A 12,295-nucleotide genomic window follows, 5' to 3' on the forward strand; every position below is an offset into this window, starting at 1 on the left:
AATCAGTGTATGATATCTAGCTCATTTGCGAATGAAAGAGAGCACCATATGAACTCCAAAAAAGATAACTATTTTTCACCCAAAAACATGTAAGCTCTTGTACCACAAATAAATAAAATTATATATGCCGTTGCTTTCCTTGTGACAGCAGGAACGTGATGTGCTTGCGTCGTGTCAGTTACAGTGAAGCCTACATTCAATGAAAAGTATGCGTCACTGTTCCTGCTAACGTGCATTTAGCGGTAATACACTGCATGCAGTCCGTTCCAATGCTGCAACCAGTTATACTACAATGCACCCACCACACAGCGAACATTACATTGGTGGTACACTGTAGTGCGGTAAGCCATGTTACGAAACAGGTGGCAAGGCTGTATACTAGGTTTATTTCCTCAGCAACACAGTCAAGAGGCTCTGCAGCGCCCCTGTGAGTGCCGATATGTAGTTAGACGTCCTGGCCCTGGAAACCCAGCCATGCCCCCTATTGTAGCACTCCCATCCATTGCTTCAACTATACACATCTTTCCTACTGTATAACAGCCATGCCAACTTTGGGCTTCCTTGTGACATCACCTGGGCTCTGCTTAAAGTGAACCTTAAGTCAGTGAGTTTTACTCACCTGGGGCTTCTACCAGCCCCTTGCAGCAGTCCTGTACCCTCGCAGCCACTCACTAATCCTCTGGTCCCCCGCTGCCAGCTAGTTTCGTTTTTGCCGAGAGGCCCGTCAGGACTGGCCAAGCGTAGCTTTTTCCGCATTCCTGACTGCAATTAGCGCTAGTGCGGGCCGCAACGCGTACGAAAATACACGTTGCCACATATCTATGCGTTCGTAATGCGGCAATGCGTACTTTTGTACGCATTGCGGCCCGCGATAGCGCCAATTACAGTCGGGAATGCGGAAAAAGCTGCGCATGGCCACTCCTGACGGGCCTGTTGACAAAAACGAAACTAGCTGGCAGCGGGGGACCAGAGGATTAGTGAGTGGCTGTGAGGGCACAGGACTGCTGCAGGGGGCTGGTAGAAGCCCCAGGTGAGTAAAACTTTTTTTTTCTGGCTTAAGTGTCCCTTTAAGTGCGAAAACAAGCAACAATAGCAAATGAAGGGGGGGGGGGTGAATAATTGAGTTACTAGTCCCAGTAGAGTATTGTACCGTGTTGGCATTTATTGGCTAACGTATAAGAGTAAGCAAGCAAACTTTCGGCTGTGTAGCCTTCATCAGACTCAATCCTGTTTGTTTACAAGCTGATGGAACAGACAACAATATACATGCAACATCAACACAAGGGGCCATATGCAATTCATTTTTTTACCCAAGTTTTCTCCTAGGAGATCATTTTTCATCTTCAATTTAAATTACCGCATTTTTCGCCTTATAAGACACTCCGGAATATAAGATACACCTAGGTTTTGTGTGCAAAAACCAAGGAAAAAAAAATACGAAACCCTATGCGTCTATATTCCAGGAGCGTCTTGTAAATCTTCTCCCCAATTAATGTATTCCAGTGTCCCCCATGTGTCCTTAAGTGAACCCCATGTTTCCCCAGTGTTGTCAATTGCTTTCTTTGTGTCCTTGGGTGTCCCCAGCTCCCTGTGTGGTCTGCTCCCCAGGTCCTGTAACTTGTGCATCGGCACGTATACCATATAACATTTTGCCGCCCCTATGTGCCCCTGGCTCCCCGTGTGGCCCGCCTCCTGTCGCTCCCCTCCCTGCTCTTATGTGCTTCCATCCCAGCTCTTATGTGCCCGCTCCCCCCCCCCCCCCCCCTGCTTATGTGTGTGCATTCCCGGAGAGCGGCTGAAATAGTAAGACAGCCGCTATACTGACACTCAGGGGATGCGCACACATAAGCGCGCGGGGGGGGGGGGGGCGGCTGGGGAAGGCACACAAGCGAGGGGGAGTGGGCACATCGGAGAGCCAAGAGACAGGAGGTGGACCACACAGGGAGCCAGGGGCACATACAGGCGGCAAAATGTTATGTAGTATACGTGCCGATACACAAATTACACTACTTGGGGAGCAGACCACACAGGGAGGTAATGCAGGGAACCCCCGACATAGCGGCGGTTCATATATCAGGGATTCCCTGCATTTGCCGTATAAGACGCAAAAGTGCGTCTTAAACGGCGGAAAATATGGTAACTAACACTCTGCAATGGAGACGTACCAAAGGGTAAATTAAAAACTACTGTCAAAATTAGAGTATTAGTTTGCTTTCTGGTGGTGTAAAAGGCATTTTATTTACAAGTTGTGAAAAGATCATCTAGGAGAAAACTCAGGTGAAAAAGTGAATTGCATATGGCCCAAGGGGTCTAATCTATTAATCAGTAGAAATGGCCCGAACGGTTCGCCGGTGAACTTCGGTGGTTCACGGAGAACCGCAAACTTTTCCGGAAGTTCGATTCGCCCCCATAGTGCATCATTAGGGTCAACTTTGGACCCTCTACATCACAGTCAGCAGGCACATTGTAGCCAACCAGGCTACACTCCCTCCTGGAGCCCCTCCCCCCTTATAAAAGGCAGGCAGCGTCAGGCATTGGACTCACTCGTGTGCCTGCAGTAATTAGAAAAGGGAGAGCTGCTGTGCAGAGACCTATAGGGAAAGCTTACACTTATTTAGGCTCTTGTAGGCTTCTTAGCTTACTCCTTGCTTATTCTTATTGTTAAAAAAGCACCCCTCAACAGCTCTTTTGAGAGCCAATCTTATTCTTGTGATGTGTGTGTGTGTGTGTGTGTGTGTGTGTGTGTGTGTGTGTGTGTGTGTGTGTGTGTGTGTGTGTGTGTGTGTGTGTGTGTGTGTGTGTGTGTGTGTGTGTGTGTGTCCCACAGACACTTGTGTTGCACAGACGGCCTTGGTAATTCCTACCGTGTATGCCACTCCCAGGCCCAGCACATTCAGTGGCTACCTGTGTGTGACAGGTGCACATTGTAATACCCATCACTGCATATACCTACCGGTTCAGTGCATCCACCTACCTACGTGAGCGCACGCAGTGTCACTGTGCCAGACCGGGCCCTGTCCTGTGTGTAACAGGTGCACATTTGTAATAACAGTCATTGCATAATTGTTCACACTACCTGTGTGACTGCACGCTGTGTAAAATACCACTCCGAGCATACCTGTTAACTGCACCCGTGTGACAGCTGCACATTGTACTGTAATACCGGTCACTGCATACCTTTCACTGCACCTGTGCGACTGCACATTGTATTAGTCAAGTCAGTGCATACCTTTCACTTCATTCCCCCAAGCCCCCCCCCCCCCCCCCCCCCCCGTCTCATCAACTCCCAAGATTGTAAGGACTTGGGTTGACTAACACAGAACACCTCATCTTCCACAGCCACCAGCGCTACTACTAGCACCACATCCGCTGCATTTGACACTTCGCAGGAGTTATTTGGTGGGGAAATCCCTGATGCACAGCCATTATTGTTACAACAAGATGAAGGCGCTAAGTTACACCACCTCATATGTGTGAGTTAGGCGACACTATGGACATAAGATGGGAAGAGGAGGGGGATGTACCTGCTGTTGGTGCAGTTTATGAGGTGTCTGAGGCAAGCGAAGCTGGGGAGGATGATTATGATGATTTGGATGCCACAGTTACATACATAGTTATTTTGGTTGAAAAAAAGACATACGTCCATCGAGTTCAACCAGTACAAAGTATAACTCCAGCCTGCTCTACTCACATATCCCTGTTGATCCAGAGGAAGGCGAAAAAAACCCTTACAAGGCATGATCCAATTAGCCCCAAAAAGGGAAAAATTCCTTCCCGACTCCAGATGGCAATCAGATAAAATCCCTGGATCAACATCATTAGGCATTACCTAGTAATTGTAGCCATGGATGTCTTTCAACGCAAGGAAAGCATCTAAAGCCCCGTCTACACAGAGTTTGCAGCGAATCGGCGGCTCGATTAGCCGCCGGATCACCTCTTCCGCGTGCCGGCCACGTCCCCGCTCGCGCGCCGCATTCGATTCCCCGCTCGTCCCCGCTTATCTTCCGCTCGATTCCCTGCCATTGTCCCCTAGGGGGGAGCGAGCAGGGAATCGGGGGTGCGGAGATCCGTCCTGTCGGATCTTATCAATCGAGACGCATTAGCGGCTCGATTGATAAGGAGCATCGCGGCCGCATCTGCTCGTGTAGATGCGGCTTTAGCCCCCTTTAAATGCAGGTATAGAGTTTGCCATAACGACTTCCTGTGGCAATGCATTCCACATCTTAATCACTCTTACTGTAAAGAACCCTTTCCTAAATAAATGGCTAAAACGTTTTTCCTCCATGCGCAGATCATGTCCTCTAGTCCTTTCAGAAGGCCTAGGGACAAAAAGCTCATCCGCCAAGCTATTATATTGCCTTCTGATGTATTTATACATGTTAATTAGATCCCCTCTAAGGCGTCTTTTCTCTAGACTAAATAAACCCAATTTCTCTAACCTTTCTTGGTAAGCGAGACCTTCCATCCCACGTATCAATTTTGTTGCTCGTCTCTGCACCTGCTCTAAAACTGCAATATCTTTTTTGTAATGTGGTGCCCAGAACTGAATTCCATATTCCAGATGTGGCCTTACTAGAGAGTTAAACAGGGGCAATATTATGCTAGCATCTCGAGTTATGATTTCCCTTTTAATGCATCCCAAAATTTTGTTAGCTTTAGCTGCAGCGGCTTGGCATTGAGTACGATTATTTAACTTGTTGTCGATGAGTATTCCTAAGTCCTTCTCCAAGTTTGATGTCCCCAACTGTATACCATTTATTTTGTATGGTGCTAGACCATTGGTACGACCAAAATGCATGACTCTACATTTTTGAACATTGAATTTCATCTGCCATTTATGTGCCCATATAGCCATCCTATCCAGATCCTGTTGCAATATGTCACTATCTTCCTGAGAGTTGATGATTCTGCACAATTTTGTATCATCTCCAAAAATAGCAACATTGCTCACTACTGCATCTATTAGGTCATTAATAAATTGAAGAGCACTGGACCCAGTACAGACCCCTGTGGGACCCCACTGCGAACAGTCTCCCATTTTGAATACGATCCATTGACCACAACTCTGTTTTCTGTCCATTAGCCAGTTCCCTATCCATGCACACAGACTCTTCCCCAGTCCTTGCATCCTCAACTTTTTCACCAGACTTTTGTGGGGAACAGTGTCGAAGGCCTTTGCAAAGTCCAAGTATATCACATTCCCAATATCCCTTGTAGTACATTATCCCAGTTCACCAACCTTAGTGCCTGCCTAATTTTATTGAACTTTGCTTTTCTAAAATTCATAGTTTTAGTGGTACCGCTGCCCCGTGGCCTATCAGTCACCAGATCAAACGTTATGTTGTGATCACCATTTCCCAAATGTTCTTGAACGTGCACATTTGATACATTATCTAGTCTATTAGAAATGATCAGATCCAGTAACGCATTCCCCCTAGTTGGTTCCATTACCATTTGAGTCAAGTAATTGTCCTGTAGTGCTGCCAGAAATCTGCTGCTTTTACCAGAATGGGTAGCCTCAATACCCCAGTCAATGTCTGGAAAGGTGAAGTTGCCCATAACTATGACCTCATTTTTTTCTTGCAGCTTTTTCAATCTGCTGTAGTAATCGCAGTTCTGCAGCTTCATTAATATGAGGTGGTCTGTAGCATACCCAAATAAGCAATTGGCAACTTTTATTTCCACCATGAATATTTACCCAAATGGACAGCTGTAAAAGAATTCTTAACACGTGGGTTCCCAATAGAGGAGATGAACAGGGGGACAGTTCAGAGGGGGGAGTCAGAGAGGAGTAGGAGGAGACGAGTTCCTGAAAGAAGCAGGGGGAGCTCGTCGTCAGAAACAGCTGGTGGCAGTGTCCGGCGCCATGTATCGCCACTTATGGACAGCCAGCCAACGTGCCCTTCAATGTCAGATGCTGAGGCCACCATAGTGCCATCACCCCAGGGGGGCTCAGCAGTGTGGAAATTTTTTAATGTGTATGCCAAAGAGAGCAATGCCGTCTGTACTCTCTGCCACCAAAAGTGAAGCCGTGGAAAGGCCAAAACCCACGTAGGAACAACTGCCTTACGAAGGCACCTGCAGAAAAGGCACAAACTGCAATGGGAAGACCACCTGAGGAAAAGCAGCACACAAGCAAAGCCACCCTCCTTATCTTCCTCCTTCAGGTGCATCATCTGCAGCCGCTTTCTCCCTTGCACCTTCACAATCACAGCCTCCCTCCTCCACTCCGCCTCTCACCTTGAGCGGTTCCTGCTCCTCTGCCCACAGCAGCAGCCAGGTGTCCGTGAGGGAAAGCTTTTAGCGGAAGAAGCCAATGTCTGCCAGTCACCCCCTTGCCCGGCGTCTGACAGCTGGCTTGGCGGAACTGTTAGCTTGCCAGCTGTTACCATACCAGCTGGTGGACTCCGTAAATTTGTGGCCATTGGGACACCGCAGTGGAAGATACCAGGCCGCAATTATTTCTCCAGAAAGGCGATACCCAAACTGTACCGTGAAGTTGAGAGGCAAGTGGTGTCATCTCTGGCACACAGCGTTGGGTCAAGGGTCCATCTGACCACGGATGCCTGACTGCCGAACACGGTCAGGGCAGGTACATTACTTACACAGCCCATTGGGTCAACCTGGTGAGTATGTGGCTGTGCAGCGGACCTAGTGACACCTCCACGGCTTGCAGGCAGGCCTGCTGCAACCTCCTCTCCTCCCGCTACATCCTCTTCGCTGTCGTCCTCCTCGGCTGAGTGGCAGTTCAACTCTACTGGTGCTGCCATCTCCTCTCCTGCTACACAGACCCAGCTCCCCAGGGGCTATGCTGCATGCCAGGTATGACGGTGTCTCGCCATATTAGACATGTCTTGCCTCAAAACGGAGTGTCACACTGGAACAGCTCTCCTGGCTGCTCTGAACAAACAGGTGAATCAGTGGCTGACCCTGCACCGACTGGAGATCGGCAACGTGGTGTGTGACAACGGCAGCAATCTCATTTCTGCTTTGAATTTGGGAAAGTTGACACATGTACCCTGCATGGCACATGTGCTGAATCTCATAATTCAGAGATTTGTGTCTAAGTACCCAGGCTTACAGGACGTCCTAAAGCAGTCCAGGAAGGTGTGTGGGCATTTCAGGCGGTCTTACACGGCCATGGCACGCTTTGCCAATATATAGCGGAGAAACAACTTGCCGGTGAGACACTTGATTTGTGATAGCCTGATTCGCTGGAATTCAACCCTCCTGATGCTGGACCACCTGCTACAACAGGAGAAAGCCATCTAACAATATCTGTACACTATAGTCAAAGGACACAGTCTGAAGAGATAGGGATGTTCTGGCCGAAGTACTGGACACTGATGCGAAATGCTTGCAGGCTCATGCGGCCGTTTGAGGAGGTGACAAACCTGGTGAGTCGCAGTGAAGGCGCCATCAGCGACTTGATCCCGTTTGTCTTCTTCCTGGAGCGTGCAGTGCGTAGAGTGGTGGATCAAGCTGTGGAGGAGCGTGACCAGGAACAGGAAGAAGAGTTGTGGGATCAATTCCCAGCAGAAGAGGATTCCTCAACACCTGCGGCAGCACAGAGGGGGGAGGAGGAGGAAGAGCCGTGTGGGGAAGAGGAGTCAGATGATGAGGAAGGTGTTTTGGAGGAGGAGGATGAGGCGGAAGAACAACCACAGCAGGGGGCTCGTGCTGCTCAACTTTCCCATGGTACTGTTCTTGGCTGGGGGAGGAGAACTTAGCTGACACTGAGGAAGAGCAAGAGGAGATGGATAGTACGTCTGCATCCAACTTTGTGCAGATGGCGTCTTTCATGCTGTCCAGCCTGTTGAGGGACCCCCGTATAAAAACTCAAGGGGAATGAGCTGTACTGGGTGGCCACGCTACTAGACCCTCGGTATAGGCACAAAGTGGCGGAGAGGTTACCAACTCCCCTGAAGGCAGAAAGGATGCAGCACTTGCAGAACAAGCTGGCAACTATGCTTTACAATGCGTTTAAGGGTGATGTCACAGCACAACGCAATAAGGTACCACTGCCAGTAATCATGTTCATACACGCAAGGACAGGACGCTCCAGCGATCTCATGGTGATGTCGGATATGCGGACATTCTTTAGTCCAACGCCTCGCCTTAATGCTTCCGGATCCACCCTCTACCAACGCCTCGAACAGCAGGTAGCCGACTACCTGGCCTTAAGTGTGGATGTAGACACTGAGCAGCGATGAACCCTTGGACAACTGGGTGCGCAGGCTTGACCTGTGACCAGAGCTGTAACAATTTGCCATCCAACTTCTGTCTTGCCCTGCCTCAAGCGTCCTGTCGGAAAGGACCTTCAGCGCAGCTGGAGGCATTGTCACTGAGAAGAGAAGAAGTCGTCCCAAGTCACAAAAGTGTTCAGTACCTCACTTTTATCAAAATAAATGAGGCATTAGGCTACTGCCCGCCCAAAGACTAAGTCAGTCCCCACACACAGCATCTCTGCCTGCACGCCGTGTGACTGGCTGCTTGCCCCTAAGACTAAGTCGCTCCCCACACAGCATCTCTGCCTGCAGGCTGCTTGACTGCCTTCTCCGCCACTACCAACAGGGTCCAGGACTCCAGGCGGATTCCTGAATTTTTAAAGGTCGCTGCTAGCACTATAATAATTTTTCTGGTGCGTGTACATGCCTGCCTAATTTTTCTGGCTGCACTGCGGCTGCAACAACAAAACAAAAAGGCATGTACGTGTCAATTCCCCTTCGTGATCTTTACCTTGCCGCGGTGAAGGGGCTTGCGTATCACAATGAAGCAATGACCGCCGGCTATATGAGTGTCTCGGGGGGTGGCACACCAAAGATAATTAGGTCGTTGCTTCATTGTGGACAGACCAAATTCAATCAGCTGGACAGTCACTGTTCTGTCATTGAGCTACCTCAGCCTTGCGACCATATGGGCTTGAAAACTGCTATTCTGCACTCTTGCCATGGTGCGCACCAGTCCAGCATGGCCATCACTACGCAAACAGCTGTTTGCGGTGCGTTACACAGTGAGTTTGGTGTGTCAGTGTGAAGCAGTACTCTAATTACACTCCCTGATTGATGCATCATGCAAGATGTTTTAATGCACTTTAGGCCTCCAATTTAGCATGCAGTGCGATTTCTGCCCTTAAAAACGCTGCTTTGCGTCAAATCCAGATTTTTCCCCGGGACTTTTGGCATGTATCCCACTCATCCATGCAAAAACTCAGATGTTAGACCCTTTGAAACATGTTTTCCATCACTTTTGTGGCCAGCATAAATGTTTCTAGTTTTCAAAGTTCACCTCCCCATTGAAATCTATTGCGCTCCGCGAACGTTCGCAAACGTTTGTGGAGGTTCCCGAACCTAAAATCAGAGGTTCGGGCCATCTCTGTTAATGAGCAAACAACCTCTGACCTCATTTATATGTTCCGTTTCATTTAAGCCATCTTAATGACTTGCATTTATGCCTGCAAAAAAAAAAAAAAATCTATGTATTCCCTTTTGCTGTTGCATGTATATAGCTTGCTTGCTTACTCTTATTCTAATACCTTAGCCAATAAACAGTATCCCAATTTCGAAATTTGAGTTACTAGTCATGTCCTATTGGGAATTACCAGGACTCCATTTTGTGAATGCAGTCCGTGTTGCTGAAATGGTAAAGATGTATAGCAGACAGCCTCACTGCCATTTAGTAAAGCAGTGGCCAACTGCAGGTCACTTTAAATAATCAGCAAGAAGACAGCATAATAAAATTACACTTGAACAAGATAAGGACATCTAAATATATTGCAAAACCATATATGATGTAATTCATGCTATATTATCTGGTATGAAAGTGCTTAAAAGTGCTTTGTTTTCCTGGTATGACTAATTACACGTCTTCTTTAATCAGATAAGTTAAGTCTGGATATCTAGATTATTAACCACAAATAAAATCGCCTAGCATCTACTGAATATAGATTGCATATTTCTGAGCCTCAGAATGTAAATAAGAAGAGTCCTAAGGCCTTTTTCGCATGGGAGGCTGCAGGGAATGCACTACCTGTCAGCTGCACCCATACACCATGCACTTAGTACCAGTGGTGAAGAGGCAGCTCCTCTTAATGTGGCCATGGCTGTGATCAGATGTGTGGGTATAAATAAGAAGTATAATAAAAACCTTGAAAGGTTTTGTGAAATTACCTGGAATTAAGTTGCAACTAAAACAAAACCCCAGTTAGACTTACCAATAACAGTATTAAAAGAACTCTTCAATGACGGAAAACAATGAATCCAGAGCAGTAGATCTCCGAAACTGATAAGGCAGAATCTTGATTCTTTTAAGAAATGTTCTGTCTTGGAGAAATTCCAGATTAGAAACTTTATTAGCATGAATTAGAGCAAACCATCCAAACTTTAAGTGTACCAGAGACAAGGGTTGCTAAAAGTTTTATATATACCTGGGGCTTCCTCCAGCCCCCTCTGTGCAAATCACTCCCTCGCTGTGGTCTAAAGCCTCCTAGATTGTCTGGCATTAGCCCTGTTCTCTGCAGACAAGCACACTACCCTGTCTCAATCCCACGGCTGGGAGCGTTTTGCGCTGTGGAGGCAGGCGCGCAGCTGGGCCGCGCAGTATGCCCTAATGGCTGCGGAAAATGAGGCCGATACCGGACGATCTAGGAGACTTCAGACCGTGGCAAGGGAGCAATCTGCGCGGAGGAGGCTGGAGGAAGCCCCAGGTATGTATGAAACCTTTCGCAAGCCTTGAAACAGGGTCACTTTAAGGCTGTATATTCCTGATGAGTGGCTTTTGCTCTCAAAGGAAAAAAACTTAACCGAGAGGAATATGGAGGCTGCCATATTTATTTCCTTTTAAAGAGTAACTGTCGGGCATAAAATCAAAAATCATTTATTTTTATCTGGTAAACAAGTAATAAAGATGCTAATCAGACAATTCAAAAGTTAAAATCACTATTCCTTTTCTTGTTGATAAATTTTTATTCCCCAGTTTACAGGACTTATTTGGTACAAAGAAAATTTGGTACACAAAAGAAGTTGCAGGGCATGCTGGGTTGTCTTTTTGCTTCTCTACTTCCCCTCAGACTTAACTAATGCAGCCTGATTGGCTGAAGCCTCTTTCCCTCCTATTTTCCCCTCCCACACCTCTGTTCCTCTCTGATTTGCCAAAATTTCTCAGGCTGAAACAATGCACTTTCTATAGTGAAGGGTGGGCAAATTAGGCAGAGGAGACTAAGGGCGGATATTACATCACGACTGGCTTCAAAATAGCCATAGTAAATATGGAAACTGCCTAGAATAGGATTCTCTACTTTTCCTTTATAAAATTCACAGGAATCATAATGTGGACAGTGCAATACATATGTTAAGTAGAGAAAGTATTTATCTACTTATATATTTTTTTTTTTTTCCTGAGATAGTATGGCTGACAGCTCCTCTTAAACCACTTGCCGACCGCCCACAGCCGCAAGCGGCGTCGGATAATTAACTACTGGATCGCCGCATGTACAGCGTATAATACGCTTTGTAATGTATACAAAGCGTATTATACAGGCTGCCTCCTGCCCTGGTGGTACCAGTGATCGAGGGACAGAGATATTTCTCCCACCCAGCATGGGTATGTGTAAAAATACACCCCAAAACACATTATACTATTTCTCCTGAGTACGGCAATACCACATGTGTGGCACTTTTTTGCAGCCTAACTGCGCTAAGGATCCCAAAGTCAAATGAGCACCTTTAGGCTTTACAGGGGTGCTTACAATTTACCACCCCCCAAAATGCCAGGACAGTAAACACCCTACAAATGACCCCATTTTGGAAAGTAGACACTTCAAGGTATTCAGAGAGGGGCATAGTGAGTCCGTGGCAGATTTTTTTTTTGTCACAAGTTAGCAGAAATGGAAACTTTTTTTTTTTTGTCTCAAAGTGTCATTTTCCGCTAACTTGTGACAAAAAAAAAATTCTTCTATTAACTTACCATGCCTCTTAGTGAATACTTTGGGATGTCTTCTTTCCAAAATGGGGTCATTTGGGGAGCATTTATACTACCCTGGAATTCTAGCACCTCATGAAACATGACAGGTGCTCAGAAAAGTCAGAGATGCTTCAAAATGGGAAAATTCACTTTTTGCACCATAGTTTGTAAACGCTGTAACTTTTACCCAAACCAATATACACTGAATGTTTTTTTTTATCAAAGACATGTAGCACAATAAACTTGGACCAAAATGTATACAGAAATTTTACTTTGACAAATTTTATCACAGAAAGTTAAAGAAATCTTTTTTCTGTACAAAATTCATGTCTTT

At 46.8% G+C, this 12,295-nt stretch overlaps 1 protein-coding gene across 6 annotated transcripts in view; it reads right to left on the minus strand.

Moving 5' to 3' along the window:
• LOC137527199 (H(+)/Cl(-) exchange transporter 5-like) overlaps positions 1–12,295 on the minus strand; it is a 397,265-nt gene that overhangs the window by 297,745 nt on the left and 87,225 nt on the right. For 2 of the 6 annotated variants that reach the window (XM_068247696.1, XM_068247698.1), the window contains one exon: positions 10,214–10,318. The exons of 2 other annotated variants lie outside the window; for them this stretch is intronic. The gene's annotated coding sequence lies outside the window, so the exon portion shown is untranslated. Of the gene's footprint in view, positions 1–10,213; positions 10,323–12,295 lie in introns of those variants that run through there. 2 more of the 6 variants (XM_068247695.1, XM_068247694.1) reach the window with 1 other exon arrangement.

Source organism: Hyperolius riggenbachi, chromosome 8 (assembly GCF_040937935.1).
Source record: "Hyperolius riggenbachi isolate aHypRig1 chromosome 8, aHypRig1.pri, whole genome shotgun sequence".
Classification (NCBI taxonomy): Eukaryota; Metazoa; Chordata; class Amphibia; order Anura; family Hyperoliidae; genus Hyperolius; species Hyperolius riggenbachi.